The 21,022-nt window shown below is 44.8% G+C and overlaps 1 long non-coding RNA gene across 1 annotated transcript in view; it reads right to left on the bottom strand.

The window, feature by feature from the left end:
• Positions 1–842: 842 nt before the first annotated feature.
• Positions 843–21,022, bottom strand: part of LOC118529873 (uncharacterized) — an 88,701-nt gene continuing 68,521 nt past the window's right edge. The window contains exon 3 of the long non-coding RNA XR_013445348.1: positions 843–1,089. This is a non-coding gene — a long non-coding RNA (uncharacterized LOC118529873). The remainder of the gene's footprint in view (positions 1,090–21,022) is intronic.

Genomic DNA, 21,022 nt, shown 5'->3' with positions numbered 1-21,022 from the left:
AGTGCAATCCATGGCCACAGAGTGTAACCTCCTCCTAACAGTCACCTCCTACATGCCTCCTTCCTGGCTCCTACGGGGAACAAAAGAAAGACTGTGTGTGGGTCTATGCACATTCATCATTTCTACTGGGGGAAAACCTCAAAACCTCTAGTCACTTTCCCAAAGGCCCCAACTATCAGGAAACATGTGAAGGCAAAACAATGCCTAGAGAAAATATTATAGTAGAATAAATGCAACTCCATCTTCTGTCCATCATTTTTGTAAGTTGAGATCATCAATATTGACTTTCCCTTTGTTTCATTTTTGATCACTGGTGAATTCTTCCCTTTAGTGATTTGATGATGATGTTGTCTCCCTGCTCCCGACTATTAACACACCTTTCCTTCTCAGGAAATGGGAAAGAGGGATGTAATTATACTTCAACAGGGGACATGCATATAGAATACAGGAGAATTATAATACTCTCTAAAGGCAGCAAATTGTGTTGAGAGCCCCACTCTGATATCCAGGAGTCTTGCTTTCTATGGGAAGGATAATTCCCTGTTGCCATATGAGTCAGTCAGAAGAAAGGGGTTGGAAGGACTCTTGCCACTGCAAAGGACAGAAACACAATTCAAATTAGTTTAAGCAAAAAGGGAAATGTCTTTCTCACATTGCTGAGAGAGTCAAAGAGTCAAGCAGCCTTTGTGCCCAAATGTATCCAAGAATTCAAATGAGGTCGACAAGATTTTTTTTCTTCATCTCGTGGCTCTGCTTGCCTCTGGGTGGCTTCCTTTTCAGATAGGCCCTGTCTTCATGATGGCAAGACGGCAGTTGGAAGTTGCAAGCTTAAGACGTCTCAAAATGCGCTTGCAGTGCTAGAGAAAGAGAGAGGCAAGACCTTTCCTGGGAGCTCTAGGCTGGTCCATCAGGCAGCAGCATGGGCTGGTTATGCTGTGGTAATAGTCGATCTCAACTCTGAGGCTCAACACCCAAGTTCCTGCTCACATTACATGTCTGATGTGTGTCATTGATCCTCAGGCTCCCAGGATGTTGGACATTCCCCCATCTTGTAGCTGCACCATCTGGAACTTAAGATTTCCTTTTTTGCTGCAGCAGAAGGAGAAAACTAGAGAATTAGCCATGGGTTTTTCACTGCTTCAGCTCAGAAGTGACCAATAATACTTCCTCTTTGGTCAGAGCTAGCCCAATGGCCCTGCCTAACTGCAAGGTGACTAGGAATATGAGGGAGAATTTAGAATGTTTGATGAATATAGCCATCCCTACCATGCCTGGCCTGGGTCATATGCCCATCTTTAGGTCAGGACTGGGGCCAGAGGATGACATACTGCCACTGCTGTGCCTGGGCCATTAGTCAACCCAGGGGCTGGTGGAGGAAACTCAACATGAACTTTTTCAGAGATCCAGCAGCCACAGGCCAAGGTCAAGTGCTGACACTCTGCCTGGAGCAGATCTTAGCAATCAGAAAGCATAGCTTCAGCCAAGTTTCCCCAAAGTGAAATTTCCATCCAAGGTGGAGTTTGGTGAACTCCAAAGGACACAGAGCTTGTGTCAGTTGAAAGGGAGAGGATGTTGGGATTCCTGATAGTTGACTCAGACCGCATGCCGGGAAGGCTGCCAAAGGAGGTTGATCACAAACATTTACCAGTGGCCAGGAACAGACAGTTCAGTGGGTGAGACAGGCCTACTTTTAGCAATGGTCCTGTGTATCCTCTTCTTTGTGGAAAAAAGTGACAGTGTGTGGTAGGGAGAATAATGGTCCCCAGCGGTGTCCACAACCTAATCTCCAAGAACTGTGACTATGTTAGGTCTCATGGTGAAGAGGAATGAAGGTTGCAGATGGAATTGGGTTTGCTGATCATCTGATTTTGAGATGAGGAGATTATCCGGGACAATGCAGATAGGCCTAATGTAATCACAGGAGCCCTTATAAGTGGAAGAAGGAGGCCAAAGAGAGAACCAGAGAGATGGCAGTGTGAAATCTTGCTGGCTTTGAAGATGAAGGACAAAGACCATGAGCCAAACAATGAATGTGGATAGCCTGTAGAAGCTTGAAAAAGCAAGGAAACAGATTCTTCTCTAGCACCCCCAAAAGGAAGGCCACTCTTTTCAACATTGATTTTAGTCCAGTGAGACCTCCATGAGACTTCTAATCTCCAGAACTATAAAATAATAAATTTGTGTTGTTTTAACCCACTAGGTTTGTTTTAACTTGTCACAGCAGTAATGGGAAACTACCATACTATGGCCTGAGCTTTTTGCAGCCTCTGCCCAGAAAGTGCATAGGATAGAGGGGTCTTGATATGATTAGACTCTTGGGACCAGGGCAGATTGGTAGAAACCTCCCAGGCTGACCTCAGGAGATGAAAGGGACCACAGGCTGGACCAGGAGGGTAGATACTCATGGTTCCTATGATTGGGAAGTAGACCAAAACCAAAGAAGGTACCAGGGAACAAGGTCTTTCTTGGCCTGCTGCGTGCTTCCTGGGGTCAAAGCAGTCCAGAGTTTGGCTGTCATTTGACTGCCATTTTCACCAGAAATATTGTCATCAAATGAGAACATACTGAAAGCAAATCAAAACACAAACAAACCACTGGATATTTTCCCACAAAGACAAGGTGGATGGAGAATTGCGAGAACTCAGATTTGACAAGCCAAGAAGCCAGGGCCAAACCCAAAGACCTTGTAGTAAATGAGCCCAAGTTGAGAGTCGTGGACACGGCCTGACCTTTAGAAAGGTGACTGTGTTAATAATCCTCATATAAGTTGACCCTCACGGTGTGTTCTATATCATGGTCATACGGGAGGTAACTGCGAAGACAATGCTGATTTAGGGACAGCTAAGCTTGTATACGTACCCATGCACACCCATGCACACCCATGCACACCCATGCACACACACACACATACAGATAGACAGCTACAACTTTTTAGTCGCCCCAATTACCTTGTCTGCTGAGAAGAATGAAGAATCAAATGGATTTCTCCCTCCCACCTTTGAGAATTGCCCCTGTGCCCAGGTGGACCACAAACAGGGCTAGAGGAATGAGGCTTCAATAGCTGGTAACAGGAATCAGGACTCATCGTTGCTCTGAGGGGAATAACAAGTGAGTGCTGTGATCATTTCACAGAGGCTGGGTAACCTTCATGCTGTGAGCTACTGGTGCCAGCCTGGGTCTTAGGCAAGCACGTGTTCACATTAAGCTTGAACTTGAGTGCCTGTCTATCTATTAGTTACCAGCATCTAAGTCATCCAGAGCAGATGAACCAGTCTGACACATGGACTGCATGAGCACCCTCACTGGCAGTTACCCTTACAAAGCCAAGGGAGGGAAGCAACCTACTTACAGAGGCCAAAGTATTTTCAGTGCCCCTTCCAGAAACAGCTCTGCTTCAGGATGGCTGAGGCTGACAACTACTGAGACGGTTGGCCGCCCCTGCCAAGTACCCACTGTACCTGGTTTGTGGGCATGAGAAGGCTTCGTGACTCCAGGACTTTTGTGACCAGACTTTGCCAAGTAGACATTTGCAAAGGTAACGCGTGAGATAGAGGAAATCCAGGTCTACCGAGCATCGATTCGCCAGGTGCCCATCTATAATCTAATTTCAGCACCACAACAACACTCTGAAGCTGATGCTGTTCTTAGACCTTGGAAAAGCAGCCTACTAAGGTTAAGTAAGTTGCCCAAATTGTACAGTGAGCAAGTAGCAGAGCCCACACAGATCTCCTTGGTCTGTTGTACTAAAGTCTCCTTTAAAAAAAAAAAAAACCCCACTCGAAGGGAGGAAAAATGGAATGGGAAGAAATCAGAGAGGGAGACAAACCATGAGAGACTCTTAACTATGGGAAAAAAACCGAGGGTTCCTGGAGGGGAGGGGGGTGGGAGGATGGGGTAACTGGGTGATGGGCATTAAGGAGGGCACGTGATGTGATGAGCAGTGGGTGTTATATGCAACTGATGAATTACTGAACTCTACCTCTGAAACTAATGATGTTCTATATGTTGGCTAATTGAATTTAAATTTTAAAAAATTTTAAAGATTTAAAAATTTAAAAAACCCACTCCTCTTGATGATTTTCTGTATGATTCGAATAAACTTTCTTTCCATCTCTGGAATACAATTTTCTAGTACTAAATACGAAAGAGGATAGAGTAAAAAAAAGAGGATAGAGTATGTATTTTCATTGGACACTTCAAAGATGAATGACATAAATTCTAGTGTGGTCAGGTAGCAGGAGCTCTGAATTCACTTTCAGAAGTCTGGTGTGTCAGAGTCAGCTCTTCTCTTTATCAATCATGAGGATAAACCATTTAATCTTGCTAATCCTTAACATGGCCATTTGTAAAATAAAAATAATACCTACTATACATCACAGGATTGTTATGAGATCGAATGGAATAAAAGATGCAACATTTCCATTTATTTATAAAGTGTTCTGGAGCTCACAGAAACAGGAATATACCAGTTAAACTCTGTATTGTTCTTTTCAAAACCGTAACGATCGCAAGTCTACACCTTTCATACAATTAGGTTCATCTTTGGATATTCCATTAACTTTGGAAATGAGTGCTAGAGTAGTTATCATAATATTAGGTATATTTATTGAGAGCCTTCCCTGCATACATTATTTCTAATCCCCACAGCTCACTCTTTCAAGCAGATATTATTGTCCATAGCTATAACTTGAAAAACGAAGACCCAGAGGCTAAGTCACTTACTCAAGTGACAGAAGCAGGGTGGGAATTCAGGTATGTCTAATCCAAAATCTAGGTTCTGTGCCTTGAATTTTTTAGGAAAGAAATACCACGATGTTATAATTGATAATATATTTTTATTTATAAATTTACTTATTTATATAGAACAAATAAATATCCTTGGGGGTCTGTCCTAAAGAGTCTACACCAGTTCCTAATTCCTGCTGTATTTTCTGCTGATCCTTCATGCCTGATCTCTCCCTTTTTACACTTAGATACACAGACGAATGTTCCGTACAAGATAAAACAAGTCAGATCCTCCCAAAACCAACATATCCAGGATATGAGGTGGTCCGAACTTGTGTTCCCACTGACCCTTGTCCTGGTTGGCCCTGGTGAGGGGCTGTCTGTGCTCCCCAAGGTCAGGTTGGTGTGTAGGGCAAAGGGCAAATTTCATGGTAGCCAGGCAGGTTCATCCAGTCTTGCACATAAATGCTCCCACACCCTTTACCCTTCTGGACTTCCTACTTAGCTTTTATTTTAGTTTTTTAAACAAACATCCAAAGTAGAGAAAGATTCCAGCTAGATCACAGGATGGAAATGCAGTGTCAGTGGGGGATGGAATGTCTTCAGGCAGAAAGAAGCCCCACTGAGCCACCTTGCTCCCCAATCCCAAACCTGCCCGACTTCGATGGAAAAGAGCACAGCATAGTGGAAGGAAGATAGATGGCCTGTGGTCTGTGCTTGGATACATATTCCGACAGTCATTTTAATGTTGGTTAGACAAATGTCTCAACCTCTCTGGACTTCTGCTTTATCATCTCTAATAGGGGAATAACTCACAAAGTTATTGTGAGGATTAGCTGACTCATGTGAGACAACACGGTAACCAACAGAGAAAGCACTTCTTAAATTGGTTGGGTGAAGGAGAAGATGAGTAAATTCTCACCTCAACTGGAGAAGGCCTGGTGTGTCCCACACACTGTGACTCTGGGATGGACCAGAAACATCGTATTCCCATAGAATGGTCCTGGTATGACCCAGAAATGCCTTCCTTGATTGCCTGCCAAGGTGTGACCAGACTGGGCGTGACTCAGACTTGAGGTTCCCCGAGCAATGGTACCCACTGCCCTCCAAGTGATCTCTGTTTAGTACAGTGTTTTCTCAAACTTTTGTGTGGGGGCCACATCAGTCACAATCACCTGGAGTGCCTTTCAAAATGCATACGGTTGGGCTCCACCCAGATCTCCAGACCCAGCACCTCTTAGGTGGGGGTAAGGTAGGAATTTACATCCTTGGTCCTCTCTTGGTCCAGAGCCTGAGAGAATTAACCAAGTTTAGACTGGGTGAGAGGAGTGAAGAAATGAGACTCCAGGGAGGTGGTATAGCTGAACATTCCTCTGAGAGCCTTCTCCACTGAATTCCCAAGGGTAAAGAGCCCTGCAAGTTTCTTCCCCCAACCAAAGAGAAGAGACTTTTTGACAGAGAGAAGAGTTTTCCAGGCTTTTCTTTAATACCCAGGCTTTTCCCTGGGTTTTTCTAATAATTATAATTGTATAAGAAGCTCTGTTAGGAGCTGGAGCAATGAAGAAGAGTAAAACACAGTCCATATCTGGAATGCTTACATACAGGTGATTCATTGGCAAGATGAGTAGCCCTTAATAAAATAATTTAAGAGAGCGTAGATTATGACAAAATTGTGGCTGGTTAAAAATGGCTCCAGTGCAAGGTATCATGCAGTCTCTGTCTTGTATGGCTCATTCCCTGCACACCAGGAACTCTGCTTCTTTATCCTTTCAGCAAAGGAAGTGAGTATGGCTAAGCCAAGATGAAGTCCTTAGGGAACCAGGGGTATGTTTGGGGGGAAGGATACACTGTCAAAAGTCATGAGCTTTGCACTAGAGGACTCTGTGCCCTTTGGAAAATGAGGGGTCATGGAAGGAAGAGGAAAGGGCACAGGGGATGTCTCCCGTTCAATCAGATGCACACACTCAGGACTCTTCTAGGATGAAGGTAACGGTTCTGACAAGAGGAATTCATTCTCCCTTTCCTTCCTGACTCCAGAAGGGCTGACGTGGCTCCGGGCACGGTGATGAGGAGAAAAAACCCCAATGCTTCTGCTTAATCCCAAAGCCACAGCTAGACACCTATTTAATTGTGAAAAATTATCTTAACCTCTCTGAGGTTAATTTTTTTAATCTATAAAATGCAGAAGATACATTTTTACCTCACAGGTTGGTTGTAACAGATAGTATAATTTATATGAAAGTGCTCTATAAACTCGAATGTGCCTTCCATGTTTTTTTTTTAAATGCACAACTCCTGTTTCACATCAGATAATAAAAATTTGAGGTGTAACTTTTGTTGTTTCTCACACCTCCTAACACAGTGTCATACCCATAGCAGATCCACAGAATATGTTAGAAGCCAAAACGGATAATTCTCTCACATGCTATGCCTTTCAAAAAGCCAAAGAAACAGTTTTAATCTGTTACATGCTAGGCTAGGAGCTTGGTGTCTTAGGAGTACTTTACAGAGAAGTAAACATTTCAGAAGACCTGACATCATTAAAATTCATCCTTAACTGTGCAGAAGCTTTTTATCTTGATGAAGTCCCAAAAGTTCATTTTCACTTTTGTTTCACTTGCCTTTGGAGACGTGTCTTGAAAGAAGTTGCTGTGGCCGATGTCGAAGAGGTTACTGCCTATGTTCTCCTCTAGGATTTTGTTGGATTCCTGTCTCACATGGAGGTCTTCCATCCATTTTAAGTTTATCTTTGTGAATGGTGTTAGAGAATGGTCGAGTTTCATTCTTCTGTATATAGCTGTCCAATTTTCCCAGCACCATTTATTGAAGAGTCTGTCTTTTTTCCATTGCATATTTTTCCCAGCTTTGTTGAAGATTATTTGACCATAGAGTTGAGGGTCCATATCTGGGTTCTCTATTCTGTTCCATTGGTCTATATGTCTGTTTTTGTGCCAGTACCATGCTACCTTGGTGATCACAGCTTTGTAATATAGCTTGAAATTGGGCAACGTGATGCCCCCAGCTTTGTTTTTCTTTTTCAATATTTCCTTGGCGATTCGGGGTCTTTTCTGATTCCATACAAATTTTAGGATTGTTTGTTCCAGCACTTTGAAAAATGCCATTGGTATTTTGATTGGGATGGCATTGAAGGTATAGATTGCTCTGGGCGGCATAGACATTTTAACAATGTTTATTCTTCCGATCCATGAGCACGGAATGTTTTTCCATCTTTTTGTGTCTTCTTCAATTTCTTTCATAAGAGTTCTGTAGTTCCTAGAGTATAAATCCTTTACCTCTTTGGTTAGGTTTATTCCAAGGTAGAGGCAACCCACGGAATGGGAGAAGATATTTGTAAATGACACCACAGATAAAGGGCTGGTATCCAAGATCTATAAAGAACTTTTCAAACTCAACATCCAAAAAACAAATAATCAAGTCAAAAAATGGGCAGACGACATGAACAGACACTACTCCAAAGAAGACATACAAATGGCTAACAGACACATGAAAAATGTTCATCATCATTAGCCATCAGGGAAATTCAAATCAAAACCGCATTGAGATACCACTTTACACCAGTTAGAATGGCAAAAATTGACAAGGCAAGAATCACAAATATTGGAGAGGTTGTGGAGAAAAGGGAACCCTCTTACACTGTTGGTGGGAATGCAAGTTGGTACAGCCACTTTGGAAAACAGTGTGGAGTTGCCTCAAAAAGTTAAAAATAGAGCTACCCTATGACCCAGCAATTGCACTAATGGGTATTTACCCCAAAGACACAGATGTAGTGAAAAGAAGGGGCACATGCACCCCAATGTTCATAGCAACAATGTCCACAATAGCCAAACTGTGGAAGGAGCCGAGATGCCCTTCAACAGATGAATGGGTAAAGAAGATGTGGTCCATACATACAGTGGAATATTACTCAGCCATCAGAAAGGACGAATCCCCAACTTTTGCATCAACATGGATGGAACTGGAGGAGATTATGCTAAGTGAAATAAGTCAAGCAGAGAAAGTCAATTATCATATGGTTTCACTTATCTGTGGAACATAAGGAATAGCATGGAGGACATTAGGAGAAGGAAGGGAAAAATGAAGGGGGGGTAATGAGAGGGGGAGAAGAACCGTAACAGACTATGGACTCCGGGAAACAAACTGAGGGTTTTAGAGGGGAAGGGGGATGGGGGGATGGGTTAGCCCAGTGATGGGTATTAAGGAGGGCACATATTGCATGGAGCACTGGGTGTTATATGCAATGAATCATGGAACACTACATCAAAAACTAATGATGTACTGTATGGTGACTAACATAACAAAAAAAATAAAAATAAATAAAAAATAAAATAAAATGATGTTGGCCTACAAAAAAAAAAAAAATGCATCCTTAATTGTCTACTCTTAGTTTCTCTAGTCATCAAGAGCCTTGGAAGAAATGGGTCTGTGAATCAGAATGGTTAGGGAAAGAAAGGCAAAGAAGCATGAGTAGGGGGGAGGGTGGTAAGTGGGGGACACTTTCCTGCTAGTGGCACTTTGAGCTAAAAAATCTTTCAAGGCCTCTGCTCCCAACAGAGACCTGGTGCATGGGGTCAGCCCAGTGGTGCTTGGAGTAACTCTGGGTCCTCATTCACTTGACCAAACAGCCAAGCCTCCCAGAGAAATGCCTCCCTCCCTGGCTCTGTAGAACCCCATCCCCACCACTCATACTCTTCAATGCACAGGACTTAGGGCAGAAGAGGTCAGAGCCTATGATGACTCGGCCTAGTTCTCGTGCCCTCAGGAAGTCCATCCCAGAGGGTGCTGCATAGTCCATCCTGCCTCCTGATTGACAGGTCCAACTGCTCCTGCCTCAGATCTGGAACATCCTCGAGAAAAAGCTTGCAGGGGGATGGTTTGCCCCAGCCAGGCAGAGACTGGCTGCCTGACTAGAGCTAGAGCTAACGGCTGGCAACGGTGGAGGCTGATGAGTCACCAGAGAGGTTTCTAGCCTCTTCTTACATCCTGAGAATGGCCGCGGTTACTCATTTGCATCAGCACACCTCTATTTTGGGCAGGTCTTTTTGGAGTTGGGGTTTCCTGTAGTGTGTGTTAACTACTCCATCTCCCTTGAGGTCCCCTCGGCTCGGCTTTGGCACCTTGGGCCTGTCGAGCCGCCTTGGCAACACTAGCTACTCATAATGTCAGAAAGGGGTGGGTCTCCCCAAACAAGGCTTACTTCATCACTTTCTTTTTCAAGTTGCTCAGATTCTCATCAACTGAGATAACATAATTAAATGCCGGCCGCTTGGCTCCATGCCTGGGGCGTGAAAGAGGCCACACATTGACAGTTCCATTTCCTTTCCCCTTTGTGGAGGCCACGAGGTTGGCAAACTCCAAAGGCACATGTGGTTCTGTTTTCCGTCTCTTCACGGAGGCAGGCTGTTGCAAAAATGGTGTGCTCCGCTCGGATTCGGACAGCTCTTGCTATTCAAGGTGTGGTCCATGGAAGAGCAGCATCTGTGAGATTCGCAGAGTCATCAGCCCACTCCAGACCTACGGAATCTGAATCTGCATTTTAACATGATCCCAGGTGATGTGTGTGCATGTTCACATGGGGGAAGCACCAAGCTACACCACGGCACGGGGGCTCGGCTGAGCCTGACCACACAGCAGCAAAAGGAATACCCCAGGGTAAGGGGAGTAGAAGCGATGATGAGTAAACTGGTCAGCACTGTCCCACCAGCGTCCCACCGTGCAGGAATGAAAGGCCTCCTCGGACAAGCTGCAGGCACTCATTAGGGCCCTCAGAGAAGTCATTCTCGAGGCCATGCTGCTTGACTGACAGACTCGTCATGGGCGCCCACACACAGCCTGCCGTGCACCCCACACCTCTGGCCCGCTCCGGGCAGCAAGAGGTGGCAGGTCCCCTGCGCTAACTCGGCGAGGCATCAGAGGCCAGAAGCCATGTCATCGTTTTCATGACACACACCTATGGCAGCCACACCGCCGTCTGGAGCAGAAGCAACTCAGTTCGGAGAATCCGAATGAGGGCCCAAGAAAAGATAGCCGGGAGCATGGACTGGGAGGAAGGCAAGAGAGAAAGGGTCCAAGGGTTGGTGGGCGAGCCTGCCTCGCTGTTTGGGACACTGAAGATTTCATTGCCTCTTACATTTCGACTTTCTTTCATTTGCAGGATGTTTCTCCCATTTTCTCCATGGTTTTCTTAATTACCACTCAGCTCATAAGATACCCGCTCAGCCATGCACAGAAGCTGTGTGGCATCGTGTGGGGGCGGGCGCAGACCGTGCTGCTGATGTCGTCAAGCTCTCTCCAGGCGACACTGTGGAGAAGGACTTGCTAGTGTTCACATGTGCTAAGATTTCCCAAGTTCTTCTAACTGCCTACCTCATAGGAAGCCCCAGAATAGATCCTGTGCATAGCGAAGCCCTCGCCGCCCTTGGAAGACAAGGGCAAAAATATGAAGAAGCAGAACAGTGTCATTGTAATAAGACTGGGTTTGTATGTCATTCTTCCTGCTAACCTGCCTGCAGCCCGAGCAGCCGTTTAGGGGCTGGGTGGACAATGGTGCCCAGCAGCAGGTGAGCCCGGGGTTGCTGGTGCTCATCAGGAACGACAGCTCACACTCACAGAGCACGCAGCTATGCGGGGAATGGACTGGCACGCCCTGGTTCATCCTCGTGACATCCAGGAAAAGACAAAGGGGGGAAATGTCATTTTACAGGTGATGAATCGGGTGTAAGATTTACTGAATAACTTCCTCCTCTATCATTATTATCATCTTGACCATCATTGTTATCACAGACAACACATGTTTTTGGAGGGCTGACTGTGCGGATAGAATTCGCATCCTCAAGGAGTTTATATTATGGAGATCTGAATTAAAATCTTTCCTTTATTACTAGACCAGATTGGGCAACATCCCCAAGGCAACAAATTATGGTCTGTAAAGGGTAGCAAAATCTATTCTCTGATAACACAGTTCTTGGCTGGGCATTTTTTTCTTTAAATAAAATTACAAATCTATCTACACCGAAAAAGACCAAATCTGTCTTTTGAGTCTAATAAGGCCACCTGGAGTGATGTGCCCTCCCCTAGAACAATCCAACTGCAACCAGGGTGACAGTCACAGAAAGATAGAGGCCCACGCCCACAAAAGAGGCCTATGACTCAGGGAGGATGTGGCTCCCAAGATGTGGAAACTAGGAACACAGCTGTTAAACCTAGAGGTCCAAGAAAGATGTTGCTGAGGGCTGGACGTGCTTGGCCCTTTTCTTTCCCTTCCTGTTCAAACAATGGAACTTCGTTCTTCCCTAGTCCCATCCTCCTGTCTCCCAACCATTTCTTCCTTCCTTCCTCCCTCCCTCCCTTCTCTCTTTTCTTTTTCCTTTCCTTTTTTCTTTTCCTTTCCTTTCCTTCTTCCCTTCCTCCCTTCCTCCCTCCCTTCCTTCCTGGGATAAACTTTATTTTTTAGATTTACAGAAAAATTGAGCAGAAAATAGAGAGTTCCCATATACTCCTTGTCCCTCCCCTCCCCACACATGGTTTCCCCTATTATCGACATCTTGCATTAGTGTGGTATACCTGTTATAATTGATGAACCAATATTGATGCACTATTATCTGAAGTCCATAATTTATATTAGGGTGCACTCTTTGTGTTGTACAGTTCTATAGGCTTTGACAATTGTACAATGTCATTCTTCTGTCATTATATACTGAATAGTTTCACTGCCCTCAAAATCCCCATGCTCTACCCATTTATCCTTTTTTCTCCCAAATCCCTGGTGACCACTGGTCTTCTTATCATCTCTATAGGTTTGCCTTTTTCAGACTATCATACAGTTTTAATCATATGGCATGTAGCCTTTTCAGACTGGCTTCTTTTCACTTAGCAACATGCCTTTGTTGCTAAGTGAAAAGAAGCCAGTCTTTACTTTTTATTGCTGAATAATATTCCATTGTAGTAATATACCAAAGTTTGTTTATCCATTCATTTACCATAATTTATTTTTTACTTCTCTGTTCTTGGATTAGTTCTCAAGAGTATTTTTTATTTCCACTTCATGTCTTTAATGAGCCACTGTGAATTTCTTTGCCCTATTAGCTTATATGACACTATTCCTACCTACATGATTATGACTGTTGGGCTCAGAGTATTTCTGGTTGGTGGTTTTAGTGCTGGTGGCATATCATCTCTTTACTTGGCAAACAGTACCTGAACACATACTTAAAGCCAGTGGAATAGGTTTTTAAGATGGCATGCCCACAATTACACAATGAATTGGCTACTTGGGCTGAGAGTGAGTTCCTGGATGTTCCAAGCAGTGAGGCTTCCACGACTAGAATTTGAAATTAAATATCTTCCAGAATGGGGTGGAAGCCTTGTCACCATCCATGAAATGGAAATAGGAAATATTATAGCAACTAAAGAGAATATTGTCCGGTAACAGGCTAATGGTATTGGCCACATTTCGTTAGCACCGAGAAAGTTTGAATAGGGTCAGAGACACCATGTTTCGGTAATACGCTAATCTGGAGGCAAATACACAGTTTAATTTAAACTTAAAATGTGTAAAAATGTCCCTATCAAGAAATTCTATGAATATTACTTTGGTCTATAAACATCTTTTACGGTGCCTGGGTGGCTTAGTCGGTTAAGCATCTGCCTTCGGCTCAGGTCATGATCCCATGAGCTGGGAGAGAGACAGATGGAGAGGGAGAGGCAGATGGAGAGGGAGTCTCATGTGGGGCCTGATCCCAGGACCCTGAGAGATCAAGGAGAGATCTGGGGCTCAAGTTGGGTCAATCAGATGCAAAGATAAGATTCAGTCTCTTTGAGTGTGGCTAGATTTGGAACAATTAAACTTTCATGCCATATTTTATGCCCTGGACACTAAGTTCTCCTTAGAATGAGAACAATGACACAGATGTATATGGGGGGGAGAAACAGTCTTCTTATCTTTTCTGGCTCCTGTTTCCAAGAATTTTCTTGAAGTGAACATTATGGTTATCTCCTCAACTTTTATTTTTCCTTCTTCTGGTAACCCCTCAGTTTTTACTTTGATATCCACAGCTATTCCAAGCATCCCTTGGAAATGGTTTAAGTCCATAGTTAGATGACTCTGGCCTAAGTTTATCAGAATACTATTCCCTGGTTTTGGTTTGGAGTTGGTTGGGGACACCAAGTGGATAGAGGAATGAAATAGAGGAAGGTAACTGTTGAAGGATTCAAGGAACCAGGCTTCCTCACTTTTTTTTGGAGCAGCTTCTGGAAGAAATCCCCACCCCAGATGGGGATGATGTATTGGACTCAGTTTGTGCGCCCTCCCAGATCCGTACACCCGCCTTGCTTACAGATCATCAAGGCCGGCCCCGAGACTATGGGCACGGTCACCACTGCAGTCATGGCTCTCTCTAAAGATGGAGAAGCCACACAGCAGTGCCAGCCGGCACAGAGAGATCACTGAGTCTGTCCCCGGGCCCCACTTTGTGGGGCTGCGGCTTTCCCAGGAATCACCTGAAGAAGCCGAGGGACAGAACTAGGAAGGGAAGGGGAGTTAAGTCCCATGGAAACAACTTCAGTCAGCGGAAGAAGAAGGACCAGGAAGTTGCTGATGGAGAGACGCTTCTCTGTTCCCGCACTCACACAGCGAGTCCCGAGATGCAGGAGCTCGTGCAAACTTTCTGAAGGCACCCCTCCCCATTGTACTTGCTCTTTGCCCCTTTTCTACTTAATTGCCCCTCTTCCTTCTCCTGCTTCCCCAAATCGCACTCCAACAAAAACTGGCCCGTCAGTTTTTCTGGGAACCCAGGCTAAGGCAAGGAGGATGTAAGCTCATAGGTTGCCGGTAGCTCTCTCGTGGCCACGTGAACCAGGGCAAGGGTGAAGCTGAGAGCATGAACGGCAGGCAGAGAGCCGAAAGAAATGCGGTAACATCACTGACCAGCCTGGGAACCCTTCCTACCTCTGACTTCCAGTTACCTGAGTCAGGAGGAAGTCCATTATATCTAGTTTTCTGTAATTGGCAGGTGAATCCATGGTCATTGATAACCCTCTTTAGTTCCACATGTCTTTGTAGATTCTGGGAGGGGCCCCCTCCTTATCATAGCCTTTTAATAAATTCCTCTTTTGATCTTAAATTAACTGAAGTTGGTTTCTGGTACCTCCCATCAGTTGAATCTTAGCTGATATGTCTGCCTTCCTTTTGAAAGTACTGGTGAAAATCCCTTAGAGCACCTTGTTGGAATTCTGATCCTTTTCACCATTGAAAAAATCGAAAATCAGGTAAAATGTAGAGAGTGTATCTATAATCATGTGTAAAATACAGATTATTTCTGTTTTAATTAAAAACAAACACATATAATGTTTCTTAACAATTCTGGAAGTTCTTCCAAATAAAAACCAAACAATACCCCCAAATAAGAATAGTTTGGGAATTAATCTCTGCCAAGCCAGCTTTCCCCCAGATGATAGATTTGTTAGTTAATCATTCTGAAGCCAGGATTAGAGCACAGTCAACAGTTTAATAAACCATTCATTTCCTACAGTGCTGAGTAGTTTCATGGGCTTTTACTCTTATGCCATAAACAGGACTATAAATTGTATTAGTAATTGTTTTTGAAAAGGATGTCAAGACTTCCGTTCTAAAATGGCGAGTGGAGCCTGCACATTTAACTACTCCCTTTCTTTTTAAGTTCCTATGGAAAAGGCCCAATACATATTTTAGAATATGTTTTTTAAAAAAACTTTTAACCTGAAAAAGTGAAAAGTGCTACCAACAGGAGAGCAGTTAGGAAGAATTTTGCAAAAGAGCATAAATAGGAGCAGGTAGATGGGAGAACCAACTAGCCCAAGATTTCCCCAGTGTGAGGAAAAGCCCACTTGTAATTGTGCAAGGGTATAGCAGAATCTCAAAACATCTTACAACAGCAGGAGCTAGGGGCAAGCCTGGGCAGGGGAGTATCAGTGGCTGTCATGCAAGGTCTGTGCGAAAGCAGGTTCCCCATGGGGGTCACCCTGTCCCTTTGAGAAGGAGATAGAGGCCCAGCTAACTTCAAGTCACTACCACAAACATAGGAAAAATAAAAGTAATAAAACAAGAAAATGAAGCAAAGAACCACAGGGGTCTGCAGAGATGCTGAGAGCCTGGCCTTCTCCAATTGCATACACTTTCCGAGGTCATTGTTAGAAACTGGAAAACACTTTCCAATCATTTTCCAGGGGCTGCTGAGCAATTTTCTTCAATCAGGAAGCAGTTTGAGCTTTGCTGATTATAAGAAAAAGGCAAAACCATGCTAGACCTGACTGTCTCCGGAACAGGAAGGGCCCTTTTGCCATCCAAAGGTTAAGGTATGAGGGAGGATCTAGGGAACCGATTGAAGTGTATTGATTTTCAATTGATGAGACATTGACAATGGCACCAGGTGGTGAAATTACACCCCTCAGCTCAGAGAAAATTGTTTCTCATCCCAAACTCATTGTTGAAGTTGACAAGTAAATGGGTTTCTGGTAAACATTTATTTCATTTTCAATCTGGACACTAAATTGATGTGGAGCAATCATGTGAGGGTAATTATAGGAGTCTGAAGGACCTTAAGTCTTGCAAAAGCCTAAATGTTTTAGAAAGCATGCTGTTTCTTTTACTTTTGAATTGGCAGTAGATTGCTCAAGAGGAACATGCATACCAAAGAACTGGATTCAATTCAATTCAAAAAATATGTATGTAGGTTTTCTGTGAGGCAAGGTACAGAGCTTAAGGTCGAACTGATGGTATTCTCCTTCTCATTATCTCTCTATCCTCTCATTTAAATACCTTTTCATTAATTCCGTAAATTCCAGGAGAGAGTTCTCTGCTCCCAGGGGGCCAGCCTTTCTCACTTGAGTTGGAAACAGCTCCTCCTGACAGATGATTAAGTTTTATTCCCCCTTGCTGAAGGGGTAGAGGTAAGGGAGGTAAGGAATGATTCCTCTAAGATTTCTCAGCGTCCCACATCGTCTTCCTCCTTCAAATTCACGAACCGCTCCCTTCCACATTCATATCTCATCAAGAACTTTCTACAGCAAAACTCAAATTACAATGTACCTTACAAAGAAGAGTAAGCCTTCAACCTTTGAGGCTCAGTGTCTTTTTCTGTAGAATGGGGTTAATAATTCATCCCCAGTGGGGTTATGTAAAGAATTACTATGATAATGAATTTGAAAATATGTTTTAAAGCGACAGCACCATAGGGGGCCCAGGGGCAGAATGAACGAGTGATGGAGAGCTCAGACCAGGAACCCAGCAGGCACACTTACTGTGTAACCCGGTTTATTATTTAACCTCGACATTCCTCAGCTTACCTATCTGTAAATGGGGTTATGGGTGCCAACTTCAGATGGTTTTGTGAGAATCAATGACTTCCTATATGTCAAGTTCTTCATGAATACAGGGTAATATGAAAATAAAGGACATTGTTATTAACCTTTCAGAAATATCTTGTCATATACGAGAGGTTTTCTGTGTCTCCACGAAGTGGTAACTTTTAATACATATTTGCTGGCCTTCTTGGGGGTGTGTGTACGGCAGGGAACACAGACCCAAATACAGAGGGAAGTCTCTGTTACCTACATTTTACATGGAAGTAAGGGGAGAGTTCTTGGGTAGATTTCATGGAATTAAGAAAAAGGTATTTAAACTGGAGGATGGAAATGACTGAGTAAGTTCAACTCTGGACAATGGAGACAGCCATGCCCTTTACAGCCCAATTTGAGGACCTTTCCCATCCTGAGCTCTTGGTGGCCCCAGGTCCCTTGTATCTTGAAAATACTGGTGTTTACTAAATCATCCCCTGACCACTGAGAGCCTCTATCACCCTAGAGGTATTGGCAAAAAGTTCTTACCCTTCCCAAGAGGGGGCTGTATTTGTGGGATTTTAGGCACAAGGACAGTCCAGGGAGGGACTGTGCATGAACCGGGTGGGGGATGGGAAAGGAAGTGCTGCCAGACGCTCAGGGCCAGATTAGGGCCGTTGGAGCCCCGAAGCACAGAGGAGATTTTGATACCCTATATAATTCATGCCAAACGTTATATAAAGCCATAAACTATAGGGGCGCCTGGGTGGCTCAGTCAGTTAAGCGTCTGCCTTTGGCTTGGGTCGTGATCCCAGGGTCCTGGGATGGAGCCCCGCATCGGGCTCCCTGCTCCATTGGGAGTCTGCTTCTCCCTCTCCCTCGGCCCCTCCCCCTGCTTTTGCTCTCTCTTTCGCTCTCTCTCTCTCTCTCAGATAAATAAAATCTTTTTAAAAACCCCCATAAACTATAAACATAATATCCACATGTATAGTGAAATGGAAATAAATTCACGCTACGTGTTCTGATTTCAAAATTCTGGGTAAGTTCATGAAAGCTGAATCACACATTCAATCTCCCTCCCTCCCTCCATCTTTCTCTCTGGCCAGGCTTTCTGCTGCCCTGGGCACATCGCGAGGCTGGCTGTGGGGCATGAGAGCACTGCCATCTCCACATCCTTCCGCCCTGGTAAGCAGCTCTCCGAGGAGGCTCCGTGGGAACCGTCCCCAGGCTCTGCACCAGGGCCATCCTCTCTCCTTCCTGCTCTCCGGACCCTTAGTGGTTCTCCACGTTGCAGATGACGGCAACTAACACCTCTCTCTTCAATGTCCCGTCTGGAGTGTGTTCTATACCAGGAAAGGCAACAACAGAGCGGGTTCCTGGGAATTGCCTTCCTGCCTCTTGGGGAACTGAGCTGGGGCCCCTTCCCAGTGTGTGGGACTTAACCCCTGCACCCCAACAGGGATGGCAGACAGAGCTGTGTGGTGGGAAAGAGCAGGGGCCCGAGAGGCACAGACCCCCTCGCATCCAGCTTCAGGTGAGCTCGGGCTGGGTAAGGCTGCTTCACTTCGCTGAGCCTGCTTCCCCCTGTGTGCGTGAATACGACGGGAGTGTTTGTCAAGGGCAACTGCAGTGAGGTAGTTTGGCCCAACGCCTGGCCCAGACAGAGCCCTCAGTAAACGGTCGCATTTATGTGTAACAAGGCCAGGTCGAGTGATCTTCAGACAGTGGCCACTCAATGCTTGCGCCTTCCCCTGTGACTCTCCTGTCCCCCACGGTGGATCCCCTGGGGAAGCCAAGCCTGGCTTGACAGTGCAAGTATCAGAAAGGGTGCCCATGCTTTCTACAATGTGACACCAAGTCAGGGCTCTATCAGAAGACACACCTGGTCTACAGATGAGGAGGCGTCAGAGCCCTGCTCTTCCCCCAGCTCCTAGAGACCACCTAGCTTTCCGAGGCCCAGTGGTTAGGCCAAGGAGATGGCCCTCAGGACTTTCAAGTAGGATTTTCCAACTGAATCTATTTTACAGGAAGAATTGCCTGACAGGTGAGAAAGACGAATTTGGCTGAGAGTGGAAACAGTGCTTCTGGCAGTTTTGGGTCTGTGGTTTTTGTTAAATAGTTAAAAAAAAAAATGGGGGGTACAGCACAGGTCACACCCATCAGCATTTAGATGCCCTCAGCTGTAAAGTGTCAGCTCCTTAGTTGAGTGGTTGCTTTAAAAATCTGCATAAATGGGGCGCCTGGGTGGCTCAGTCGTTAAGCGCCTGCCTTCGGCTCAGGTCATGATCCCAGGGTCCTGGGATCGAGCCCCGCATCGGGCTCCCTGCTCCACGGGAAGCCTGCTTCTCCCTCTCTCACTCCCCCTGCTGGTGTTCCCTCTCTCGCTGTGTCTCTCTCTGTCAAATAAATAAATAAAATCTTTAAAAAAAAAAAAAAAAAAATCTGCATAAATGAATTCTAGAACGTTTTGCACCCCTCCTAGGGACCAGACTGGCTCTCATTTATTTGATCCCTTGAAGTCAGGGACGTTACAACCTTCCTGGCCCCAGTTAGGGCTGCTTCTCAGGCTTGTGACCTGTGCAGTCACACGGGGCCCAGGGCTTAGACCGGCCCCGCACTTGGTCTAATGTTCTGCTGTCAGATTATTAAATTCGTCATAATTATTGCTAAATTCTTTTTTTTTTTTTTTAAAGATTTTATTTATTTATTTGAAGAGAGAGACACAGTGAGAGAGGGAACACAAGCAGGGGGAGTGGCAGAGGGAGAAGCAGGCTTCCCGCGGAGCAGGGAGCCCGATGCGGGGCTCGATCCCAGGACCCTGGGATCATGATCTGAGCTGAAGGCAGACGCTTAACGACTGAGCCACCCAGGCGCCCCAAAATTCTTGATAATTTTCAAGTAAGAAACCCTCCATCCTCATTTTGCACTGGGCCCCACGACTTGTGTAGCTGGTCCTGGCCGCCGTGCCTAGCTGTCTAATAGATGCTCATATATTACTGGGAGAAAATTAATTATCAATAATGTAATACACTCTGTAACTCTTTTGTTAGCAGTATATTCCAGCCACGGTCCATAAAGCATTTGAAGCCCTCTTTTGTTAGATTACCTGCACAAAGGTAACATTAAGCCTAAAGATTATAGCTAAGACTTAGAAACCGAATTTAATACATGAGATGCCAGCTACCAGTAGATTCCCTCCCAAACAAGAACAGTTTCCAAGTTTTCCATTTGCCTGATAGTGACAGCCTCCGCTATGGAAAATCTCAAAGGAATAACAGGTCAAGGTGCTGGGTAGAAAGTCTGCCATGGCGGTGTGCTGAAGTTATCGAGGTGATGCCATTAAATCCTGAGAAGCGAATATTCAGATCTCATTCAAATGAGGTCCTCAGGGGGAATTGCCCTTTATACAACAATTGATTTTTCTAAAGTGAATTACCAGTTACAGGATATTTACTCTGGTTTGTTGTTTGGGGACTTGGGGATGTGTCTGAACTACATTTAAAGAAAGCCGAAAAGCAGGGCAGCATGCGGAATTGTAATCAGGAGGTTGATGATAAAAATCATTAAAAGAAATCAAGCAGAATCCAGCAAAAAAACAAAACAAAAACAACAACAACAACAAAAGACCTGAAAAGGAAGTGGGATCCCAGAAGACAGAGCCAAGTGGGATTTGATGCCGAGGTGATGTCATGAATTGAACCTCATCTTCCACTCCAAAGGATTCAATTGGCAAGGACACTGTCAGTGTACATTAACTAAAACATTCTTGTTTGAAAACCAGGTGGCGGGGAGGGGGGTGACTGTGATATCTTACAACAAAGGATAATGGAAAAAAATACCCAACATGAAAGGCATTGGAAATATTGTCAATGGTGTTGTAACAGTGTTGTGGGGTGAAAGATGGTAGCTGCGTTTGTGGGGGGCACAGAGTAACCTATCAACTCGTCCAATCACTACGTTGTCCACC

This window comes from Halichoerus grypus, chromosome 2 (assembly GCF_964656455.1).
Source record: "Halichoerus grypus chromosome 2, mHalGry1.hap1.1, whole genome shotgun sequence".
Classification (NCBI taxonomy): domain Eukaryota; kingdom Metazoa; phylum Chordata; class Mammalia; order Carnivora; family Phocidae; genus Halichoerus; species Halichoerus grypus.
This window is presented reverse-complemented; position numbering and strand designations above follow the sequence as displayed.